The sequence below is a fragment of the Somniosus microcephalus genome, chromosome 2 (genome assembly GCF_052327205.1).
Source record: "Somniosus microcephalus isolate GS21.2 chromosome 2, FLI_Smic_1.0, whole genome shotgun sequence".
NCBI classification, from domain to species: Eukaryota; Metazoa; Chordata; class Chondrichthyes; order Squaliformes; family Somniosidae; genus Somniosus; species Somniosus microcephalus.
Window position 1 is genome coordinate 336,149,173 of NC_140988.1, and position 25,898 is coordinate 336,175,070.

General features: G+C 45.1%; 1 pseudogene; it reads left to right on the top strand.

The window, feature by feature from the left end:
• The first annotated feature begins 18,453 nt into the window (after nt 1-18,453).
• LOC147123611 (uncharacterized) lies at nt 18,454-20,713 on the top strand (annotated as a pseudogene).
• The last annotated feature ends 5,185 nt before the right edge of the window (nt 20,714-25,898 follow it).

The following is a 25,898-nucleotide window of genomic DNA, read 5'->3' on the forward strand; positions in this document are numbered from 1 at the left end:
CTGCGTTGCAACTTTTAGTAATTTGTGTATTTGTACTCCTAGATCCCTTTGTTCCTCTACCCCACCTAGACTCGCACCCTCCAAGTGATAAGTGACCTCCCTATTCTTCCTACAAAAATGTAATACCTCACATTTATCTGTGTTGAACTTCATTTGTCAATTATATGCCCATTCTGCAAGTTTATTAATGTCCTCCTGTAAGTTGTTGCAGTCCTCATCAGTATTGACTATCTCCCCCCCCCCCCCCCCCCCCAAAAAAAAATTTTTTTTGGTGTAATCCGCAAATTTAGAAATTGTGTTTTTGATTCCCAAGCCTAAATCGTTAATGTAAATTGTGAACAGCAGTGGTCCCAGCACTGATCCTTGTGGAACACCACTACCCACCTTCTGCCACTGTGAATAGCTACCCTTTACCCCTACTCTCTTCTTTCTGTCTTGAAGCCAGCCAGCAATCCATTCTGCTATTTGTCCACTAACTCTGCATTCTCTGACCTTATTCTTCAGTATTATGGGGTACTTTATTGAAGGCCTTTTGAAAATCCAGATAAATTACATCTACTGCATTACCATTGTCTACTCTCTCTGTTACCTCTTCAAAAAATTCAATAAGGTTAGTCAAGCAAGACTTTGTTTTGAAATCCATGTTGACTATTCATTATATTTTTGGTTTCTAGATGTTCTTCTATTTTCTCCTTTGGTAGGGATTCCATTATTTTTCCTACCACCGATGTTAAGTTGACTGGTCTATAATTCCCTGGACATGTTCTATCCCCCTTCTTAAATATTGGTATTATGTTAATAAACGTACGTGAAGTTAAATTTATTGAATGCCTTCTGAAAATACAAATACAGGAATGACATATGAGGAGAGATTGGGTCGACTGGGTTTGTACTCACTGGAGTTTAGAAGAATGAGAGGGGATCTCATTGAAACTTATAAAATTCTAACGGGACTAGACAGACTAGATGCAGGAAGGATGTTCCCGATGGTCGGGGAGTCCAGAACCAGGGGTCACAGTCTAAGGATAAGGGGTAAGCCATTTAGGACAGAAATGAGGAGGAATTTCTTCACCGAGAGTGGTGAACCTGTGGCATTCTCTACCACAGAAGGCAGTAGAGGCCAATACATTAAATATATTCAAGAAGGAGTTGGATATATTTCTTAAGGCTAAAGGGATCAAGGGGTATGGGGAGAAAGCAGGGACAGGATACTGAGTTTGGATGATCAGCCATGATCACATTGAATGGCGGAGCAGGCTCGAGGGGCCGAATGGCCTACTCCTGCTCCTATCTTCTATGTTTCTATCCATTGGTTTCCCCCTTATCTATTCTGCTAGTTACAACCTCAAAAAACTTGTAACAGATTCGTCAAACACGATTTCCCTTTCATAAATCCTTGTTGACTCTGCCCAATCCTATTAATATTTTCTAGGTGCCCTGTTACCACATCCTTAATAATAGATTCTAGCATTTTCCCTACTACTGATGTCAGGCTAACTGGTCTGTAGTCCCCTGTTTTCTCTCTCTCTTAAATAGTGGGGTTACATTTGCCACCTTCCAATCCATGGGAACTGTTCTAGAATCTATGAATATATTGGAAATGCATCCACTATCTCTTTGGCCACCTCTTTCAAAACCCTAGGATGCAGGCCATCGGGTCCAGGAGATTTATCTCCTTTCAGTCCATTTATTTCTCCAGTACTTTTTTTACTAATACTAATTTCTTTCAGTTCCTCATTCTCGCTAGAGCCTTGGTTTTCCACTACTTCCGGGAAGTTTTTTGTGTCTTCCGTGAAGACAGGCACACAATGTATTTGTTTAATTTCTCTGCCATTTCCTTATTCCCCATTATAATTTCTCCTGTCTCAGCCTCTAAGGGACCCACATTTACTTTCAATAATCTTTTCCTTTTTACATACCTATAGAAGCTTTTACAGTTTGTTTTAATGTCTGTCGCTAGTTTACTCTGATTCTATTGTCCCTTTCTTTATCAATTTCTTGGTTCTCCTTTGCTGAATTCTAAAATCCTCAGGCTTACTATTTTTGGCAACATTATAAGCCTCTTCCTTTGATCTAATACTATCTTTAACTTCTCTTGTTAGCCAGGGTTGGACCATTTTTCCTGTGGGTTTTTGTGCCTTAAAGGGATGTATATTTGTTGTAAATTATCTATTCTTTAAATGCTACATTGCTTCTCTACCATCATACCTTTTAATGTAGTTTCCCAATCTACCTTAGCCAACTCGCCCCTCATACCTACGTAGTTTGCTTTGTTTAGATTTAAGACCCTAGTTTCAGATTTAAGTAAATCACTTTCAAACTCAATATAAAATTCTATTATATTATGGTCACTCTTCCCTAAAGGCCCCTTTACAACAAGGTTATTAATTAACCCTTTCTCGTTGCACAATGCTAGATCTAAAATAGCCTGTTCCCATGTTGGTTCCTCAACATACTGATCTAAAAAACTATCTTCCGTACATTCCATGAATTCGTCCTCCACACTATTACTGCAAATTTAGTTTGCCCAGTCTATATATAGATTAAAATCCCCCATGGTTACTGTATTACCCTTGTTATGTGCGCCTCCAATTTCTTGATTTATACTCTGCCCTACATTACTATTGTTTGGGGGCCTATAAACAACTCCCACCAATGTTTTCTGCCTCTTGCTGTTTCTTGGCTCCACCCAAACTGATTCTACTTGATTTTTCGAAGCTAAGATCCTTTCTCTCTCCTGTCTTTATCCCATCCTTTATTATCAGGGCTACCCCTCCTCCTTTTCCATTTTGCCTATCTCTTCTAAAAGTTAAGTATCCTGAAATATATAGTTCCCAACCTTGGCCACATTGCAACCATGTCTCCATTATGGCTATTAGATCATACCTATTCATTTCTATCATGCGCTATTCATCTATTTTGTTGTAAATGCTTTGCACATTCCGATATAGTGCCTTTATCTTTGACTTCTTTCTATTTTTCCCTGATGTCACCTTAGTCACTGATGCCTTATTACCTTTGTTACTCTCTCTGTCCCTTCCTGGCCCACTCTGCTGTACCTGAAACTCTGCTCTAGAGCCTTGACAGTTCTTTTGCTGCTTTTAAATTTACTCTTTCCTGAATCCTCCACCCCCTCCCCTCATTAGTTTAAAGCCCTGTCTACTGAGCAGAACCTCGTTCCTAGTTCTACCTATGTCGTTGGTCCTACATCGACCACGACAACTGGCTCCTTCCCCTCCCACTCCAAGTTCTCCTCCAGCCTCGCGATGACTTTAACCCTGGCACCCGGCAGGCAACACAACCTTCGGAACTCTCGGACTCAGCTGCAGAGAACAGTATCTATACTGTCCCTACCACAACTACATTCTCTTTCACTTCCCCCACTTGAATGGTCTCCTACACCATGGTGCCATGGTCAGCTTGCTCATCCACCCTGCAGGCCTTTCCCTCATCCACACAGGCAGCAAGAATCTTATACCTGTTGGACAAGGGCAGAGGTTCCTCCAGCATTGCACCTGGGGTCCCTTTACCTGCCTGAGTTGCAGTCACACCCTCCTGTCCCTGACCACTAACCAGACCTGTACCATTACCTAACCTAAGGGGTATGATTACCCCCTGATGCCCCGCAATGTCTACACCTCAGACTCCAGCTCAACAACTCTGGGCTAAAGTTCCTCAAGATGCAGGCATTTACTGCAAACCTGGTTGTCCGGAATCACAATGCTCTCCATAAACTCCCACATGCTGCAGTTGCGGCACACCACCTGCACTGCAATCCCTATATGACCCTGTTTTATTTAATTAAATTTGTAATTAGGTAACTTAGTTTACAGTGTAGTTTCTTGACTACTCACTTGATCTAGATTAAGTTATGGGTACTGAAATTAAACATCTACCTGTAACAAAGCACTACAAGTTGTGTAGGCAAAAAGCAGCAACTCCTTCCCCCTCTTCTCCGAATTCCCGCTCTTTCCAAATTCCAAAATAAAACATTCTGTTTAAGTACACTCCGTTTTTTAATCCCGCTCTGCAGACCTGTTTACTCTTAGAGGAGTGAGAGTGCACCATGGTCACAATCATAGAGGATGTCATTTGGGACTTTGATTAGGTCTGTTTCAGTGCTGTGACGGGCAGAAACCACAGATTGGGAGAGATTCAAATATGGAGTTGCTGGGAAAAATATGCACAGATTTGGGAGATGACAACGTAGTCAAAGACTTTGGAGAGGTTCGGGAGGCTGGAATTGGGTGATAGTTTGCAGGGACAGTAGGAGGAGGAGCCAGAAGGAACGGGAGCAGAGTAGGATAAAAGCGGCGCCAGCTAAGAGGCCCGAGACCAGAAGGAGTGGGAGCGGAGTAAGATAAAAGTGGTGGCAGCAAGGAGACAGACAACCGCCAGCAAAAGCAACTACTGCAAAACCGCTATAATGACGTCACAACCAGGGAATGAGTTGATTGGTGAGTAGCTGGTAAGTGTTTCTAGTTAATAGTCTACAAAGTAAAGGCATGGCAGGGCAGCTCAGCCCTGATAAATGCACATCCTGTTCTATGTGGGAAGGCCTGGACGCTTCTCACGGCCTGGACGACCACATGTGCAGGAAGTGTCGCCAGCTACAGCAGCTTGAGCTCGGGTTTCGGAGCTGGAGCCACTGCAACGCATCTGCGAGGCTGAGAACTTCGTGGATAGCACGTTTCAGAAGATGGTCACCCTGCAGCTTAAGATTGTGCAGGCAGAGAGGGAATTGGTGACTGCCAGACAGAGGAGAAGGACCAGGCAGGTAGGGCAGGAATCCCCTGAGTGCATCTCGCTCGCTAACTGGTTTTCAGTTCTGAATACTGGTGGGGGCGATGGTTCTTCTGGGGAGTGCAGCCAGAGCCAAGTCCATGGCACCATGGGTGGCTCAGCTGCACAGTGGGGGGGGGGGGGGGGGGGAGGAGGAAGAAGAGCGGAAGAGCAATAGTCATAGGGGATTCGATAGTTAGGGGAGCAGACAGGTGTTTCTGCGGCTGCAGACGTGACTCCAGCATGGTATGTTGCCACCCCGGTGCCAGGGTCAAGGATGTCAGAGTGGCTGCAGGACATTGAGGGGGGGAGGGTGAACAGCCAGAGGTCGTGGTCCATATCGGTACCAATGACATAGGTAGAAAGAGGGATGAGGTCCTGCAGGCTGATTTTAGGGAGCTAGGAAAGAGATTAAAAAGCAGGACCTCAAAGGTGGTGGTAATCTCTGGATTACTTCCAGTGCCACGTGCTAGTAAGTACAGAAATAGGAGGATAGAGCAGATGAATGCGTGGCTGGAGAGATGGTGCAGGAGGGAGGGCTTTAGATTCCTGAGGCATTGGGACCGTTTCTGAGGAAGGTGGGACCTGTATAAGCCGGATGGGTTGCACCTCAACAGGACCGGGACCAATATCCTCGTGGGGAGGGTTTAAACTAGCTTGATGGGGATGGGAACCTGATAGTAGATTCAGATGGGAAAGAAGCAAAGCTGGAAATGGAAAGCAGAAAACTAGTAAGCGAGTTTGGAAGGCAGAGGAAACAAAGGCTAGAAAATAGACAACAAGGGAGTTTGGCAGTGCTAAATGTATATACTTCAACGCAAGGAGTCTAGGGAATAAAACAGATGAGCTGAGGGCAGATAGACACGTGGGAGTATGATACTATCGCTATTACTGAGACATGGCTGAAAAAAAGGCAGGAATGGCAGCTCGACATTCTTGGTTACAGGGTTTTCAGACGAGATAGAGAGGGGGATAAAAAGGAGGGGGGTCGCAATATTGAGGAGGGATGATATGTTAGAAGGATCATCCAATGAGGCCTTATGGGTTCAACTGAAAAACAAAGAAGTGGCAATCACACTGCTGGGAGTGTACTATAGACCCCCAAACAGTCAGAGGGAGATATAAGAGCAAATTTCTGAGACGTGCAAAAATAGGGCAGTAATAGAGGATTTCAACTTCCCTAATATTAACTAGGATAAAATTAGTGTGAAAGGTATAGAGGGAGCAGAATTCTTAAAATGCATTCAGGAGAATTGTTTTAGCCAGTACGTAGCAAGCCCAACAAGAGAGGGCACGGTTCTGGACCTAGTTTTAGGGAATAAGAACATAACAAGAAATAGGAGCAGGAGTAGGCCAATCGGCCCCTCGAGCCTGCTCCGCCATTCAATAAGATCATGGCTGATCTGATCCTAACTGCCAATCTACTATCACAGAACCATCTCCTGAATCTAACAGAATTAGACACACGAAATAGGAGCAGGATCAGGCTACACGGCCCCTGGGCCCGCTCCGCTACCCACAGGGCCATGACCGATCCGAACCTAGACTCATGTCCAAATTCCTGCCCGCTCCCCATAACCCTTTATTGCTGGGCTGGGCAGGTATCAGAGGGAGAGGGAGAAAGCTGGGCAGGTATCAGAGGGAGAGCATATTGGTGGTAGTGATCATAATTCAGTTAGATTTAGGGTAGTTATGAAAAAGGACAAGGATAGACCAGGAATAAAAGTTCTCAATTGGGGAAAAGCTAATTTTGCTAAGCTGAGATGTGATTTAGCTGAAGTGGACTAGAGACAGAAACTTGAAGGTAAATCCGTGTCGGAGCAGTGGGAGGCATTCATAGAAACATAGAAGATAGGAGTAGGCCATTCGGCCCTTTGAGCCTGCTCTGCCATTCAATGAGATCATGGCTGATCATTGAAATTCAGTACCCTGTCCCTGCCTTCTCCCCATATCCCTTGATCCCTTTAGCCTTAAGAAATATATCCAACTCTTTTATGAATATATTTAATGAACTGGCCTCCACTGCCCTCTGTGGCAGAGAATTCCACAGGTTCACCGCTCTCTGGGTGAAGAAATTCCTCCTCATTTCAGTCCTAAATGTCCTACCCCTTATCCTTAGACTGTGACCCCTGGTTCTGGACTCCCCGACCATCGGGAACATCCTTCCAGCATCTAGTCTGTCCAGGCCTGACAGAATTTTATAGGTTTCAATGAGATCCCCTCTCAATCTTCTAAACTCCAGTGAGTATAAGCCCAATCGACACAATCTCTCCTCATACGTCATTCCTGCCATCCCAGGTATCAGCCTGGTGAATTTTCGCTGCACTCCTTCCATGGCAAGAACGTCCTTCCTCCGATAAGGCGACCAAAACTGCACACAATACTCAAGGTGCGGTCTCACCAAGGCCCTGTACAACTGTAGCAAGACATCCTTGTTCCTGTACTCGAACCCTCTTGCTATGAAGGCCAACATACCATTTGCCTTCTTAACCACCTGCTGCACCTGCATGCTTACCTTCAGCGACTGGTGCACAAGAACACCCAGGTCTCTTTGCACTTCCCCTTCTCCCAATCTATTGCCATTCAAATAATAATGTGCCTTCCTGTTTTTGCCCCCAAAGTGGATAACCTTACATTTATCCACATTATAGTGCATTTGCCATGTTTCTGCCCAATCACCTAACCTGTCTAAATCGTACTGGAGTTTCATGACATCCTCCTCGCAGCATACCCTCCCACCTAGCTTTGTGTCGTCTGCAAATTTGGAGATATTACATCCAATTCCCTCGTCCAGATCATCATGAATATATATTGTGAACAGCTGGGGTCCAAGGACCGATCCTTGTGGTACCCCACTAGTCACTGCCTGCCACTCGGAAAACGACCCGTTTATTCCAACTCTTTGCTTTCTGTCCGCCAACCCGTTCTCTATCCAAGTCAATACCTTGCCCCCAATCCCATGTGCCTTAATTTTGCATGCTAATCTCTTATGCAGGAGATCGTGAGGGTTCAGAGCAAGTATGTTTCCCTTAAAGAAAAAGGGTGGGACTAACAAATCTAGAGCTCCCTGGATGTCAAGGGGTATACAGGTTAGGATAAAGAAAAAAAGGGAAGCTTATGACAGATACCGAGGGTTCAATACTGCAGAAACCCTAGAGGAGTATAGAAAGTGCAGGGGTGAAATTACAAAGGAAATTAAGAAAGCAAAGAGAGGGCATGGAAAAAATATTGGCAAGTAAAATCAAGGAAAACCCAAAGATGTTTTATAAATACATTAAGAGCAAGAGGATAACTAAAGTAAGAGTAGCCCTATTAGGGACCAATTCTATTCAATTTCAATTTATTTTATTTGCCATATGAACCAGTACAAGTACAATGGAATACTTACTCCCCGTAGGGACACGTCAGCTATTCTTACAGCGCCGTGTTCAGAAAGTCAGTTCAATGGCTTCCAGTGGCAGTGGGAGCACGATGTCCCTCAGCCGCTCCGTCCTCCTCGTCACCGCGGCCTCCTCCTCACTGTCGCCAGCTCCACGGTCCGACGGCCCGGGGCCTGCTTCTCCCGCTCACGGTCCGGCCTCTGGCCGCCATGCTCGGCTCCCCTCCTCCCAGTCGGATTGCCTTCCCGCCGAGGAGCTGCCGGCCGACGTGCTCCAGCGGGTCGTCGTGGCTGCTGCTGCTGCTCACCGCGCTGCGCTGCCTCCGCCCGACTCGCTGAACACTTCGCTCCGGTTGCGGGAGCGAGCGACGAGAGCGGGCCGCCCGAAGCAGGGAGAGCGCGCTAGCACCGGACCATCTCGGCCGCCATCTTGACTCTCAGGTAACCATAAAGGTAACCTGTGAGTGAAGGCAGAAGACATCAGTATGGTTCTTAATGAATACTTTGCATCTGTTTTCACAAGAGAGGGGCAATGCAGACATTCCAATCGGAGGAGGAATATGAAATATTAGATGCAATAAACATAGTGAAAGAGTAAGTATTAAAGGGTTTAGCATCTTTGGAAGTGGATAAATTCCCAGGCCCGGATGAAATGTATCCCAAACTGTTAAGAGAAGTAAGAAAGGAAATAGCAGAGGCTCTGACCATCATTTTCCAATCCTCTCTGGCTACAGGTGTGGAACTGGAGGACTGCTAATGTGGTACCGTTGTTTAAAAAGGGAGAAAGAGATAGACCGAGTAATTACAGGCCAGTCAGCCTAACCTTGGTGGTGGGAAAATTATTGGAAACATTTCTGATGGACAGGATAAATCTTCATTTAGAAAGACACATATTAATCGGGGACAGTCAGCATGGATTTGTTAAGGGAAGGTCATGTCTGACTAACTTGATTGAATTTTTTGAGGAGGTAACAAGGAGGGTCGATGAGGGTAGTGTGTTTGATGTAGTTTATATGGATTTTAGCAAGGGTTTTGATAAGGTCCCGCATGGCAGACTGGTCATGAAAGTAAAAGCCCATGGGATCCAAGACAAAGTGGCAAGTTGGATCCAAAATTGGCTCAGAGGCAGGAAACAAAGGGTAACGGTCGAAGGGTGTTTTTGTGACTGGAAGGCTGTTTCCAGTGGGGTTTTGCAGGGCTCCGTACTGGGTCCTTTGCTTTTTGTGGTGTATATATCAATGATTTGGACTTGAATGTAGGAAATATGATTAAGAAGTTTGCAGATGATACAAAAATTGGCCGTGTGGTTGATAATGAAATAGAAAGCTGTATACTGCAGGAAGATATCAATGGACTAGTCTGGTGGGCAGAACAGTGGCAAATGAAATTAAATCCGGAGAAGTGAGAGGTAATGCATTTGGAGAGGACTAACGAGGCAAAAAAAGAAAGACTTGCATTTATATAGCGCCTTTCACTGCCACTGGACGTCCCAAAGCACTTTAGAGCCAATGAAGTACTATTTGAAGTGTAGTCACTGTTGTAATGTGGGAAATGCAGCAGCCAATTTGCGCACAGCAAGGTCCCACAAACAGCAGTGTGATAATGACCAGATAATCTGTTTTTGTTATGTTGGTTGAGAGATGAATATTGGCCAGGATACCGGGGATAACTCCCCTACTCTTCTTTGCAGTAGTGCCATGGGATCTTTTACGCCCACCTGAAAGAGCAGACGGAGCCTCGGTTTAACGTCTCATCCGAAAGAAGGCACCTCCGACAGTGCAGCACTTTTGAGTGTCAGCCTAGCTTTATGTGCTCAAGTCCCTGGAGTGGGACTTGAACCCACAACCTTCTGACTCAGAGGCGAGTGTGCCAGCAACTGGGAAGTTCCTCCCTGCCAAGGGAATGCACAATAAATGGTAGGACACTGAGAAGTGCAGACGATCAGAGGGACCTTCGGAGTGCATGTCCACAGATCTCTGAATTTAGCAGGTCATGTAGATAAGGTGGTTAAGAAGGCATACGGGATACTTACCTTTATTAGCGGAGGCATAGAATATAAGAGCAGGGAGGTTATGCTTGAAATAACAACAGAAAATGCTGGAAAAACTCAGCAGGCCAGGCAGCATCCGCGGAGACAGAAATAGAGTCAACGTTTCAGGTCGAAACCCTTCGTCAGGACTGAGAGAAAACACAGGCAATGAAACAGATTAAAAGGCCAGTTTTATGCTTGAACTGTATAAAACACTAGTTAGGCCGCAGCTAGAATACTGCGTGCAGTTCTGGTCGTCACATTACAGGAAGGATGTGATTGCACTAGAGAGGGTGCAGAGGAGATTTACGAGGATTACTATCAAGAAATATAAAAGCAGATTTTAAGAGTTTCTACAAGTATGTAAAAAGGAAGAGTAGCAAAAGCAAAAGTAAACGTTGGTCCATTAGAGACTGAGACAGGAGAAATTATTATGGGTGTAAGGGGTTTTCTCCGATACCGGTTCCCTGTTACAGTTCTTGGATATCAGGATTTATAAGAACAAAATACACATGGCACAGGGATTTGGCTCAACCTTTGATTCATTTGTTTATTGAACACACACACACAATTACTTCCCCAGTAGAAATCCCTACGATTTATATCAGGCTAACAACCCCAAAATACAAACCCCTACGCAAGGGTCATTTGCTTCGACACAATATGACACAGTTAAACCCGTCCGCGATTTGACTGTTACATATAAAGTTACCCAGACTCGATCATAAAAGCCCCCTCTATGATTTGGCTGAAACCTACAATCACCACTCCCGATCGGCTGTCTCTCGGAGTTGATTGTAGGCCTGAATCTTTCTGTTCGCTGTTCTGCCGTCGGCTTCCACACGCTGTTTTCGAAGTGATCTTACTTTAAACCAAAACCAACCTTCAGTATTTCCTGGCCCCTTCCTGAGCATATGATGGCCATATCAAAATGTGTGAATTGTTCCTGGTATTGTCCATTGATTTGAGAGATCTTTTTAACAATGCAACCCTCCCAAAGTGACTGCATGTGCGAAGTTGTTGGTTTCTGTTAGCATTCGTATTCAAAAGATTCAAGGCCCGGCCCATTGTCTAGGCCTGCACTGAAACTCGTTATTCGGGGGCCATAGTCTAAGGTGGACAACGTAACCCCTTAAGGCACATGAATATGCGGATGTTCTCGGTCAGACTTTAGATTCGCATATTAGATTGTCTGTGATCCAGTCTCTTGAAGGTTCATAGTTTCAGCTGCAATGTTTGAATTAACCCTTTATTGCCCAGCTCTTTTTGCGGGCTGTGCACTTCTGGGTTTTTATCTTTCATGGTCCAATATTTTTACCGTTGGGAGGAATTGATCCTACATGGGTAATAAGGAAATGGCAGAAATGTTAAACAAATATTTTGTATCTGTCTTCACAGTAGAAGACACAAAATGCATACTAAAAATGGTGAGGAACCAAGGATCTAATGAGGGCGAGGAACTTAACATAATTAATATAAGTAGAGAAAAAGTACTGGAGAAACTAATGGGACTAAAAGCTGACAAATCTCCTGGACCTGAAGGCCTACATCCTAGGGTTCTAAAAGAGGTGGTTGAAGAGATAGTGGATGCATTGGTTTTGATCTTCCAAAATTTCCTAGATTCTGGAATGGTCCCAGCGGATTGGAAGGTCGCAAATGTAACACCGCTTTTCAAGAAAGGAGGGAGAGAAAAAACAGGGAACTACAGGCCAGTTAGTCTGACATCAGTCGTCGGGGAAAATGCTGGAATCCATTGTTAAGGAAGTGGAATCAAGTCACTTAGAAAATCATAACATGATTAGGCAGAGTCAACATGGTTTTATGAAAGGGAAATAGTGTTTGATAAATTTATTAGAGTTTTTTGAGGATGTAACTAGCAGGGTAGATAAAGGGGAACCAGTAGTATATTTGGATTTCCAAAAGGCATTCGATAAGGTGCCACGTAAAAGGTTATTACACAAGATTAGGGCTCACGGAGTTGGGGGTAATATAGTAGCATGGATAGAGGATTGGTTAACGGAGAGAAATTTGAAAATGTACCTTTTAAAACTGAATATAGTTACATGTGCCCCTTTTTGACAAACAAAATGGTGTCCCGGTCCTCCCAGAAGCCTCTGCAGAAATGTCCTCTTCCTTCCTTAAACATGTTAACCTTGACTAAACACTGTAAACCGTTGCTTATCTGCGTTGTAAACAAAGACCATTTACATGAGTAAAGGGAACCTTATGCAAGCCACCTGGCCAGAGGCTTGGCCACCAGATAACAGAAGAAACATACTGTATGAAGTATCTACATTCCAAACAGTACTGATAGTCTTAATAAAATAGTCTAGAATAAATAACTACCCATTGTATTATCAATAGTCTTTCGCTACGCCAGACTTTAGAAATATGTAGAAACTTAGTTAAGGATTGAAGAACTCTTTGTCCCTTTGTCTGACTTGAAAGACACATGATGAAACCATAACTTGTTTACTTTACTGTATAAATATGTTAATCTGTAATTCTGGAGAGAGTCTCTGCTTAGCCCTTGACTCAGCGGGACGCTCTCCTTGCGGCAAGTAAAAGTTTATTAAAAGAACATCTACCGGAGCTGATCGTTTCAGAGTCACATTGAGAGTCGAGATTTCGACAGTTACTTCTTGGAGGTTCCACCGAGATCGCTTACTCTCTAGTCTGTGAGTGAACAGATGCCAGCATAGTGCCTCTTCAGTGAAGGGCTTAACTGGCCGGAATAAGGTGAGCCTTTTTGCTCACAAAGAGTCTCTTTACTGTTGAACCGCATATGTAATCTGTTGTCCGCAGCGGAGGTACTGCGATCTATGAGACTCGAAATCTAAGATCTAAAGTTATTTTTGTAATCATTTCCTTTTCAGCCTATAGGCAGAAGGGATCTGATCCTGAAAATATCCAGTCTTGAAACAGCCCGGGGAGATTTTCATTAGTAGAAGGTAAGAAGAGCGCTATAGAAATCGATTGATTATCCTTGTGTGATAGGATAATTATCCTTGTGTGATAGGATAAGACAAGTCCGTGAAGGGACAGGATCCTTGTTTGATAGGATCATAGAGATGAATAAGATTTTTTAATAAATTAGGATAAGTTAAGGACTTGGTCTGTAGTGGCGTACAACGCAGACTGAGAATTGACTCTTTGTTTAGATAGAGTTTAAGGCTATAATTTGTATACCCGCGTGGATGTTGTTTGTCCTAGTTGTCCTTGTTATACTGTTGTGTTCAATACTTTTGCGTGACATTGCAATTTAAGAAACGGGAAGAGTCACTAGGGAAAATTGTGATTCGGAAAAATATTCTTTGATTGAGAAAGGAAACAGTGCCTAATTGATCGACTATGGTTGGTTCGTGTCAACATATCTCACACCCAGACTGAGCCTGAATTAAGAGCCTTTTTAGGCCACGTGACGGCCAGTAGAAGTGGGCGTAGAGAACTCAGTTGACCGAAAAGGATTGAGAGATCAGAAACTGTAAAAACTCTCAATCAATCAGAATGGGTGCCGGAGCAAGCAAAACACCACCAAAGGGCACGCCAGCCTATTTTGTGCTCCGGAATTGTGGTCAGTCTTCAACTGACCACTTACAAAATTGGACAAAATGGACTAAGGATGGAAACAGGCCATTTCCACCTGATGGTTCCTTTAATTTAGAAAGAATAACATGTCTAGAGGAGTGTTTTATAGACAGAGACCCAGGCAGAAGAGGTAAAAAGAAAGTAAATTGGTCAGCATTTGGGGATTGGAAAAGGGAAGCTGAAAAACGACATGAGAAAAGCCTACAGGTCAGCAAGCAGTGTACTAAAGGGAAAAAGCAAGCAAATAAACGAACAGAGCAGGTAAATTGTCCTAGACATGGTAAAAACCCATTTATGATGGTTGCTAAAGAAACAAAAGGACATCCTCCAAATGCCCCTAAGGATCGGGAAAAAGATGAGGATGAGGATTGGGATGAGAATTGGACTCCCTACGGCAGGCCACCACCATATGTTCAGCATGCTCCAGACCAAAATGAAGGTGATCAGGCCGTTCCACCTGTAGTTCAAGCAGAGCCTGTACTTCAGGCTCTTGCACCTCCGGCTGGCCCACAAAACGGCGCAGTAGCAGGAGCACCTGTCACTCCTGACAATGATAATACAAATCGATTCCACGAAGGTCCGGCAGGGTATACACGGAGTCGGACAGAACAAAGGGAACGCAGTGAAAATAATACAGGATCTGATCCTCCACCCGCTCTTATAATGCCAGTGAGACTTTTTCCCAATCCAACTCCGAACGGAGATCCAGTTGGTGTTTATCAACCATGGTCACCAAGTGAGTTAAGAACAATTGTGGAAGGATTAGCAGACCCCAAAACCAGTCTTGAAAAGGCCATAGACCAATTAAAAGTAATCGTCATGTGCCTTGAGCCCAGCCAAATTCTGCTAAAAGCATGGTTAAAAGACACCAAGTTTGCCGAATTCGAGATGAAATTCCAAGATTTTAAAACACATCGTGAAACTGTCGGTGCCGCTCCTGGCGCCAGACCGCCCAATGACTAATTCTGGGGAAGGTGCTGGGAAGCCTTACACAAGGTGTTCCCAAAGAAAACAAATTGGTCTAAAATTATGGAAACCACACAAAGAAAGGATGAGGATGTTGAGGATTACATTGAGAGGGTGCGAGAAATTATGAGCCAATGTTCAGGCATGAAAACAGAGGAATTGGATTCTCCCATGCTCAGCACCGTTGTAAACGGACTACGACCTGAACTCAGGGATCCCTTTAAATTAGTTTGTTTCGGATGGCGACAGGAACCGCTATCCAAGGTTGTTTCTATGTTAAAAGACATACAAGATCGAAATAGAGAAACTAAAAGCAAGGTTACCGTGTTCATGGAGCGAGCAGCTCCAACGGCACCAGCCCCAACAACACCCACCTATTACCCACAACGTGGTAGGGGAAGAGGACCGGGTGGGGGAAGAGGAAATTTTAGGGGTGGAGGTGTAGGACGAGGACAGTTTCGGGGTGGAGGCGGTGGAGGTGTAGGACGAGGACAGTTTAGGGGTAGAGGCGGTGGAGGTGTAGGACGAGGACAATCCGGTGCCTGTTACAATTGTGGCCAGACTGGGCACTGGGCTAAAAATTGCCCATCAAAACAGCAGCAACCAAATTATAACTGGACTCAACAGGCTGGTAACGGGCCACCTCCTCCACCTCCAGAACCCAATCCGTATGTGACCCGAGCCCAGGTACATGCTAGACCTCAAACAAAATTTTCTGTTCAAAATCCATTTGGACCACAAAATCAAAATTCAAATCAATTCAGCCAAGGATTCAATTGTCCGTATAATCAATGACTAGTTGCTCCATATCCAAGTGCTGCAAGCAAACAATTACCTGTTGTTTCATTAAATGCCACAAGCGAGCCTGAAGTAAAAATACGAATACAGGGAAGGGATATTCCATTTCTATTGGATACTGGTGCCACCTTTTCGATCCTTACGAAACAGGATACACAGGGAATTCCTATTTCCACCAATCAAACCTCAGTAACTGGACTATCTGAGACAGCTCATCAAATGGTTTTCTCCAATTCAATGATTATGAAGACAGTCATTCATTCCTACTATCTAATGAAGTCCCACTGAACTTGTGTGGGCGGGACTTATTGTGTAAAATGAATGCCACTATCCTCTGTTCTCCAACCGGTATGGAAGTACGAATCCCCACGGATAAGTGTGGAGCCTATCCACTACTCCAATCAAGAACACCTATATTTTATGCCTGGGAAAATTCGGATCCCACACTAAGCAAAGCCCTAGCCTGTCTGGTCAGCTCATGTTGGTGTGTGACAAGATTAATTACAGACTACCTCAAATCTTTAAATATAGGAAACTGGCACGAAACGTTACACTGTACTGCATGCTATGACGAAACTGGATTAGATGCTATAACCCAAAATTTTTACCAACCATTCTTGCACCGGAAATATCGATTGAAGGTTGAACACATTTTTATCGGACCTGAAGGAATCGCGGCAGGAGTAGAATTATCCTCCCATAGCCAGACCTTGTTTAAGGTTAAAAGTAGTGTTCCACACTGCACCCTTGTGGTTGCAGACACACATAAACCCCAGGATCTAGGTCCAATGGTTAAAAGAATGCAAGGATATTTAGTGCAAAGGGAATGGCAGACATCTGGTGGAACTCTGGGTAGATATGACTGGGAGGAAGGCTTCTCTATCAAAATGGATAGGGAAATATGTTCCGATGCTGTCTTGGCAGAAAAGATACTTTCGGTCACCAGTTTTCTATTGCAACGCGAAACAGAAGAACTTCTTGCTAAAGTCCCAGAGCAGCTATGGTCTACTCACCCTAATGAAATAGGGAAAATGCTTACCGCACAACCATATAAGGTAGCGATCAATTCAACTGTACCACTTCCTACGAAACCCCAATATCCCTTGTCTCTAGCTGTAGAACAGGGTATCGAGTCAGTAATTACTTTGCTGCTGGCCCAAGGGATAATAGTCCCAACTAAAAGCCCTTGTAACACACCAATCTTTCTGGTCCAGAAACCCAATAGTGACAAATGGAGATTTGTTCAAGACCTACGAGCTGTGAATGAAGCTGTGTTTCCCAACTTATCCGGTCGTGCCCAATCCTGCGACTATACTTACCAGTATTCCAGTAAACTCAACGTATTATATGGTGATCGATCTATGTTCAGCATTTTTCTCAATACCCATTCACCCAGAGTCTCAATTCCTTTTTGCCTTCATGTATAAAGGACGCCAATATACGTGGACAAGACTCCCACAGGGATTTACCGAAAGTCCTACTATATTCTCAGTGTTTAAAGAAGGATCTAGAGGATGTGATTTTACCAGCAAGTTCTACACTCATACAGTATGTTGATGATTTATTGCTCGCCTCACCCTCCAAATCAGCCTGTGAAACAGATTCTCTTGTGCTGTTAAAAGCTTTAGCCTCGAAAGGACACAAAGTGTCAAAGGCGAAATTACAATTGGTCTCAGAAAGGGTTCAGTATCTAGGACATGAATTGGTACGAGATACAAGACAATTGACACAAAACAGAGTAAAAGCAATCTGCTCTGCTCCACTACCAATAACCAAGAGAGAAATGAAACATTTCCTTGGCATGTCAGGATATTGCAGACAATGGATTATGAATTATTCTGAAATAATTAGGAATTTGGAAAATTCACGGGTACCTGACCTCTTCAGGAACCACCATTAAGAATGCGGAACAGGTAGAAAATCTTCTGCGAGCCATTCAATGTCCTTTAAAACTTGCCATTATTAAATGCCAAGCACATACAGGCCACTTGGATGAGGTAGCACTTGGAAATGCCAGAGCTGACAATGCAGCTAAATCAGCAGCTCTGTCAGACAAAGGGGAACAAGTATCAGCGTTCCCAGTAAGGGAAAATAATTCCACAGATCAACCGCCCACTATTAATGTGCTGGCCTTTCAGTCACAGGCCAGTACGGATGAGGTATTAACCTGGGCAAGGGATCAATGTTGTAAAACTCAAGAAGGAAAATGGGTTTACCATGACGGCCGCATGGCGGCACCCAAATCCTTACTTCCATGGATTGCCCGATGTATTCATACATTCACACATGCGGGCAAAGGGGGGACGGCGGATTATATTTTGGCAACTTGGTATGCACCAGGTATTTCGGCAATTGCAAAACAAATTTGTGAAAATTGTGTTACCTGTCAGACAATGAATCCGGGTAAGACGGAAAAGGTAAAACCTGCCTCCCACCCAAACCCAACGGGACCTTTTGTACATTTACAAATGGATTTTATTGAATTACCTATGTGTATGGGATTTAAGTATGTATTAGTTATTGTAGATGTGTTTTCTAGATGGATTGAAGCTTTTCCTTGTAAAAAGGCCGATGCCACTACTGTTGCTAAATATTTGTTGAAAGAAATCGTGCCGTGCTTCGGAATTCCTGTTAAACTTTCAAGTGATAATGGGTCTCATTTTACTGGAACTGTTATAAAAGAAATGTGTAAAGCCTTACAGATTAACCAACATTTCCATTGCAGTTATCATCCACAATCAGCTGGACTTGTTGAGAGATATAATGGAATGCTTAAAAACAAACTGGTGAAACTATGCAATGACACTGGACTAAAATGGGTAGAACTGCTGCCTTTAGCCTTAATGCGATCTGCAACTAACAGAACAACAGGCCTGTCACCGCATGAGATAGTTATGGGACATCCCCAACGGCTACCTTTTACAGCACCGTTTACTGCAAAACAAATGGACATCCATAAAATGGAAGAAAATATGTTGAATTATTGTATTGCACTAACCAAATGTATTTCCAGCTTTCATTCACAGGTAAAAGAAGCTCAAGTCGAACCAGCAGAAGGGAAGTACCATAACCTGGAGCCCGGAGAATTCATTTACATCAAGATTTTTAAACGAAAAAGCAGTCTACAACCCAGATTTGAAGGACCATACCAGGTTTTGCTGACAACTAATACGGCAATCAAGATAAAAAGAAAGACCAACATGGATCCACGCGTCCCATTGCAAAAAAAGCACCCGATCCGGAGGAAAAGGAGAAGGAACCAGAGGGAGAGATAAAGATTTCCACAGACTATGGGGACTGACAGTACTCTGCTTAACAGGATTATGCTTTGTGTTACTGATAGCACCAGAGGTACAGACACGTGAACAAAGGGAACTACATATAAATGTATTCATGGCACTGAGTCATGAGTATGCACAAGAAAGAGATTTATCCAACTGTTGGGCATGTGCACATGTGCCCATTCACTCGAAAGGAGGCATCCCTCTAAGACCCATTCCCTTTAATGAATCAGACATGGCTGAGTGGATAATCAGTCAGAACGATACGCGCGGTAGTACTGCCCAGAAAAGGCGCACATCCTATAGGGGCACTACTAGTACAGAGGATTGGAGGTCGGAATGGGAATCAGCAGGCTATAATCTCACTGCCTTCCAGGGGTGGTACCAACCCAAATATAATTGGACTCGGCAGCCCCCATTCCTAGTTCTTACTAATACCTCAGGTATAGGGGCCCCAATGGGTAAAATATGTTTAGTAAGGAACATGGCAGGGGGCGAGAGCATGGGTAAAAGCAAATGTGCCCAGAATTTTACCATAACTCGACCCCACAACTGGCGCGATGTGGGTCGGTTTAACATGACAAATGTCCGTAATAAGACGAGTGGGGGTACCTGGACCGGTTCCAACCCTATGATGACAAAGAAGAAGTTGCAATTCACTTCTTATAATGGAACCTATTTTATCTGTGGTCATAAGGCCTACCCCTGGTTACCACAATCATGGACGGGATCCTGTTACTTAGGATATGTGATACCCTTTATTAGAACAACAAAGACCCTGAGGGACGCCTATGAAAGCCATCGACCTAAACGGGATTTGACATGGTTGAATGGAATGTTCAAGGTAATGATACCACCCTATGGGACAATGTCAAATGAGTGGGAAATACGGGAACTGGCTAAATTAGTAGAATCAGTAGCCAACGCAACCTCACAAACCTTCGAAAGGGTAAATGACGAAATGGTAGCCAGTCGGACAGTGGCTCTTCAAAATCGTATGGCCCTAGATTATCTCCTAGCCAAGGAAGGAGGGACAGGTGCTTTGATTGGTGAGGAATGCTGTACGTATGATGCGCTATCAATTACTCATAAAAGACTGTGAGTTAAGAGAGTAACACAAGGCTTTTATTAACAAAAGAATGAAGGTCTGCCTCGAGTGGTCGACCGGTCCAGAAATACAAAGGGCTGGGGAGCAGTCACCTTTATACTAGGACTTGTGGGAGGAGTCAGTCGAGGCATGTCCAGGCATGTACACAGTGGAATACAAACAGTGGTTTACCACAACGTACATCCCGGACCACTCAGAAAAGATCAGCAGTCTGGCAGAACTTATGAGAGAGAAGGTAATAGAGTACAAACAAATTACTGGCCTAGGCGGTACCACTTTGTGGGGTTGGGCATCCGGATGGCTAGGATCCCTGGGAAAATCCCTGGTACAGGGCCTGATCATATTCTTGCTGATAATCTTTTCCCTATACCTTCTGTTTGTATCAATCAAGTGCTGCTGTGTCAGAGTGGGAAAAACAGTGTTACCAACAGCAACCACTACTAAGGTTATGGTAGCAACAACTACTGAAGGATTCTGCGCGGAAATGGAAATAGAAAGACTAAGCAGGATTGGAATGGATTAAGTTGTCCTTGTGAAGGACAAAAGGGGGGAATGTGGAAATGTACCTTTTAAAACTGAATATAGTTACATGTGCCCCTTTTTGACAAACAAAATGGAGTCCTGGTCCTCCCAGAAGCCTCTGCAGAAATGTCCTCTATTCCTTCCTTAAACATGTTAACCTTGACTAAACACTGTAAACCGTTGCTTATCTGCGTTGTAAACAAAGACCATTTACATGAGTAAAGGGAACCTTACGCAAGCCACCTGGCCAGAGGCTTGGCCACCAGATAACAGAAGAAACATACTGTATGAGTGTATCTACATTCCAAACAGTACTGATAGTCTTAATTAAATAGTCTAATGTAGGAATAGGTGTATTCCTAACAAATAACGGAGATTGACTCGGAAGAACAACAAACAGGATTTTAATGTTGAATTAGATGAAGTACAGCAAACAACGTAGAACGATGCAGGAGAGTCGTGGAACAGGTCTTTCCCCAGTGGGGATGCCACGAGGACTGACTAGGCAGTCCGGAGGTTTGCACGATGACGTCATCGCGTTTGCGTCGTGGCGTCATTGCGTTGCTCGCGTTTTCCCGCGCGTGGGGCGTCACGTGACTTGCGACATCATCGCGTTTGCCCGCGCTTGGGGTGGTCACGTGAATTGCGTGATGACGTTTACCCGGCACCCAGCATTGGAGCTGGCCGTTGCGGCCGAAGTCGCGGGAGCGGGAAGCCGAGCTGGGCCAGCGATTGCCGCGGGAGCGAGAGGCCGAGCTGACCCGGCTTGCGTTTGCCCGCGTCATTGTGTTAGGTCGCGTTCTTAAAGGGGCAACGCCCCGTACAGGTAAACTATATATATACATCGTTAAGTTAAAGGGAATTATGTATAATAAGTAAGGGACACGTGGTGGTACCGCTACATGCGCTCCCCCCCCCCCCCCCCAGAATTCGCTTTAATGGACGTCAAAAGATGAGGTGGTCTGACGAGCCTGTCCGAACGGCTCCTGCAGTCTCGAGACGGAGACTGCTGGGTGGCTGGCGGTCCGGTGGCCGATCGTGCCTGGCCTGCCGTAACGACGATGGGTGTCCGATGGTCTCGGCGGTCGTGCTGTCTCGACTTGGCGGGTGAGGTCTAAAGGTGCTGCTCGTGAGCGGATCCTTGCGTGCGTCATGGCGGATAAAACGTATCCAGCCTTGCGAAGGACCGTGGCATCATGGCGAATAAAACGTATTCAGCCATGCGAAGGACCATGGAGAAGTGTGACCTCTACAGCCCGTGGTTCGAAGCGGGCGCTAGGGCGAAACACCTGGCCGCGTCATAGTGACTGGCAGGTTGGGCAGACGCAGACCATGGCTCCGTCATTGTTGGAAGAAGGTCCTCAGTCTGACGAAATCTGCAGGAACGCCGAATGGGCGATCCAGGAGGAAATAACGTGGGTCCTGGCAGGTCGGTGAACTCGCCGACAGGCGAGCGAACTCTTCGGCAGTCGGGAACGCATGGAACGGTGCATGCCGTTGTGCTACTACGGTAACACAGAAGTGAGTGAACCGTTGCTGCGTTGATCAGTGATCGGTGATGACAGCAACTTTCGCGTGGCCGATCGCGGCCGCGGGATGCCCGTTGGACTCGTCCTCGATGTTTGTAGCGTCAGTAGATGTTTGCGTTTGTTGAGGAAAACACTGTAGAGAGGGCGGCAACGCTTCTAGTTGTCGGTTTAGGGGAAAAACTGCCGGGAGGGCGGCAACGCTTCTAGTTATTGTTGATTGAGAGGGAAAACTGCCGGGAGGGTGGCAACGCTTAGCTTTCGCGCTGAAAAGCATGGTAGAAAACACAACCAGCAGGCTGACGGGCTGGTGCGTCATCGGCGGGGAATGAGTCTTCATGTTTCATGAAGGATGGGTCCTCATGGTTCGCGAGGGGTGCGTCCTCGTGGTTCGTGAGGAGCGAGTCCTCGTGGCATCTCCGCGGGGGCGCGCGCCGATCTTGTGGGCCCAAAAACCTGTGGAACCCGCGCTTGGAGGGATGTATACTTACTGTTGCGTTGGGAGATGTCGTGGAGGCGGACGATCCGTAAGGCAGTAGAGCTGACGAATACGGAGACCACGTTGGTCTGCGCCGCATCGATGTTCTTGGCGAACGGGGCTTCTACCTGAAGAAAGCACGAGGGCGGTTGCTGCTCCCTGAATTGCGGTAGGGCCAGCGAAATGGCTGATGCTTCCATGGCGTGCTTCTTTTGTGAAAATCGTTCACAAAAATCGGGGTCCGGCTGCGTTACGTTAGTGAAAAACGGGATCACCTCCAGGCTGCGCTTCCTTTGCAAATACGTTTGCAAAGACGGGGCCGCCATCCATCGTTGGTCAGCAATTGTAGGAATTGGTGTTCGTCGGTTGTTGCTTGTCAGATGTTGTTCGCCGTGCTCTTCCTCTGTGAAATCGTTCACAGAGATGGGGTTCAGGCTGTGCGCTTCGTCCGTGAAAAACGTTCACGGAGACGGGGTCACCAATGTAGGTTTTGATGAATTCCCGTCCTCACGTCGTTGGGTCACCAATGTAGGAATAGGTGTATTCCTAACAAATAACGGAGCTTGACTCGGAAGAACAACAAACAGGATTTTAATGTTGAATTAGATGAGGTACAGCAAACAACGTAGAACGATGCAGGAGAGTCGTGGAACAGGTCTTTTCCCCAGTGGGGACGCCACGAGGACTGACTAGGCAGTCCGGAGGTTTGCGCGATGACGTCATCGTGTTTGCGTCGTGACGTCATCGCGTTGCTCGCGTTTTCCCATGCTTGGAGCGTCATGTGACTCGTGACGTCATCGCGTTTACCCGGCACCCGGCATTGGAGCTGGCCGTTGCGGCCGAAGTCGCGGGAGGCCGAGCTGTGCCGGCGACTGCCGCGGGAGCGGGAGGCCGAGCTGTGCTGGCGATTGCCGCGGGAGGCCGAGCTGACCCGGCTCACGTTTACCCGCGTCATGTCGCGTTCTTAAAGGGGCAATGCCCCGTACAGGTAAACTATATATATATACATTGATAAATTATAGGGAATTATGTATAATAAGTAAGGGACACTCGGTGGTACCGCTGCACTAGAATAAATAACTACCCATTGTATTATCAAGAGTTTCGCTATGCCAGACTTTAGAAATATGTAGAAACTTAGTTAAGGATTGAAGAACTCTTTGTCCCTTTGTCTGACTTGAAAGACACATGATGAAACCATAACCTGTTTACTTTACTGTATAAATATGTTGTTAATCTGTAATTCTGGAGAGAGTCTCTGCTTAGCCCTTGACTCAGCGGGACGCTCTCCTTGCGGCAAGTAAAAGTTTATTAAAAGAACATCTACCGGAGCTGATCGTTTCAGAGTCACATTGAGAGTCGAGATTTCGACAGAAAACAGAGTAAGGATAAATGGATCTTTTTCAGGTTGGCAGGCTGTAACTAGTGGGGTGCCGCAAGGATCAGTGTTGGGGCCTCAGTTATTTACAATTTATATTAATGACCTAGATGAAGCGACCGAGTGTAATGTATCCAAGTTTGCTGATGATACAAAGCTAGGTGGGACAGTAAGCTGTGAGGAGAACACAAGGAGTCTGCAAAGGGATATAGATAGACTAAGTGAGTGGGCAGTAAGGTGGCAGATGGAGTATAATGTGAGGTTATTCACTTTGGTAGGAAGAATAGAAAAACAGAATATTTTTTAAATGGTGAGAAACTTTCAAATGTTGATGTTCAGAGATTTGGGTGTCCTCGTGCAAGAAACACAGAAAGCTAGCATGCAGGCACAGCAAGCAATAAGGAAGGCAAATGGCATGTTGGCCTTTATTGCAAGGGGGTTGCAGTATAAGAGTAAGGAAGTCTTGCTACAATTGTACAGGGCCTTGGTGAGACCACACCTGGAGTACTGTGCTCAGTTTTGGTCTCCTTATCTAAGGAAGGATATACAGGAAACTTTGTGCTATCCGGAGGTGAGCTATCTGGCAATCTGGAGCCACCGACAAAAATCAGCAGCCGTTTTTTATTCTTTTTGTTTGTTTTTTTTGCTTTGTTTGAACAGTCAAGCTGTGCAAGGTCTGTAGCTATAGCAACAGCTTCAGCTACAGAGCTTTAGGGCCACACCCGAGTGTTTAGAAGCTGTTGCTAAGCAACAGTGTTGTCAAATACGGAGATAAGAATCTCCGTATCTCTCAACATTAACTCTGGAGAGTACGGCAGTTTTGAGGCAACGGCAGCAGCTCGGTCCCGTGGGTGCCGGATAGCACAAAGTTTCCTGTACTTGCCTTGGAGGTGGTGCAACGAAGGTTCTCACTAAATTGATTTCTGGGATGAGGGCTGTCCTATGATGAGAGATTGTGTAGAATGGGTCTATACTCTCTGGAGTTTAGAAGAATGAGAGGTAATCTCATTGAAACATACAAGATTCTGAAGGGGATTGACAGGGTAGATGCTCCCTGGCTGGAGTGTCTAGAACTAGGGGGCATAGTCTCAGGATAAGGGGTAGGCTATTTAAGACTGAGATGATGAGGAATTTCTTCACTCAGAGGGTTGTGAATCTTTGTAATTCTCTGCCCCAGAGGGCTGTGAATGCTGACTCTTTGAGTATATTCAAGGCTGAGATAGATTTTTGGACTCTAGGGGAATCAAGGGATATGGAGATCGGGCGGGAAAGTGGAGTTGAGGTTGTCGAAATCTCGACTCCGAGTAAGACTCTAAAACACAAGCAGTACCGTCAGATTGTTAGTTTATTTTTACTTGCACAAGGGGAGTGTTGCCTTGTCAAAGGCTAGGCCAACAACTCCAAAGAACATCAGCGAATGCAGCATATTTATACACTCAAACAAGCAAGCGTTCCATATATCACGTGTAATGGTATTGTATCAGTTTGCACGAAGTAAGAGTTTGCACAAGGATAATCAAAAGGTCAGCAGGACAGAAATATCTCCAGACAAGGTTATTTAATCATATATCTTGTCAGGAGGTTCTGTCTGAATCTTGTTACCAAAATGATCAACTTACTCATGTCTGAATCTTGTTATCAAAATGATCAGCTTACTCAATAGTTTTGCTTCTTTGTCTAGCGACAATCATTAATAGTTTATCTATTCTATAGCCTTATGCCTCCCTTGTGCTAGTGAGTCAATACAGCTGTTATCACATCATCAATGTGGGTGGGTATTTTGAAAGGTCTCTTGGTCCTAGACACGTTGTGACACATTTGCTTCTATGCTTTAACTACAACCTAAGCAAGTTTGTTCTTTTAACCCCCTGATAGCTTATTTTTACTTGGTCATTTTATTCTACCCAGCATGCTAAGTATAATGTCAATTTCCACAAGGTCGATGATCAGCCATGATGTTGTTGAATGGCGGAGCAGGTTCGAGGGGCCGTATGGCCTACTCTTATTTCTTATGTTGCCTGGGCTGGGGAATTTTAGCTATGAGGAAAGATTGGATAGGCTGG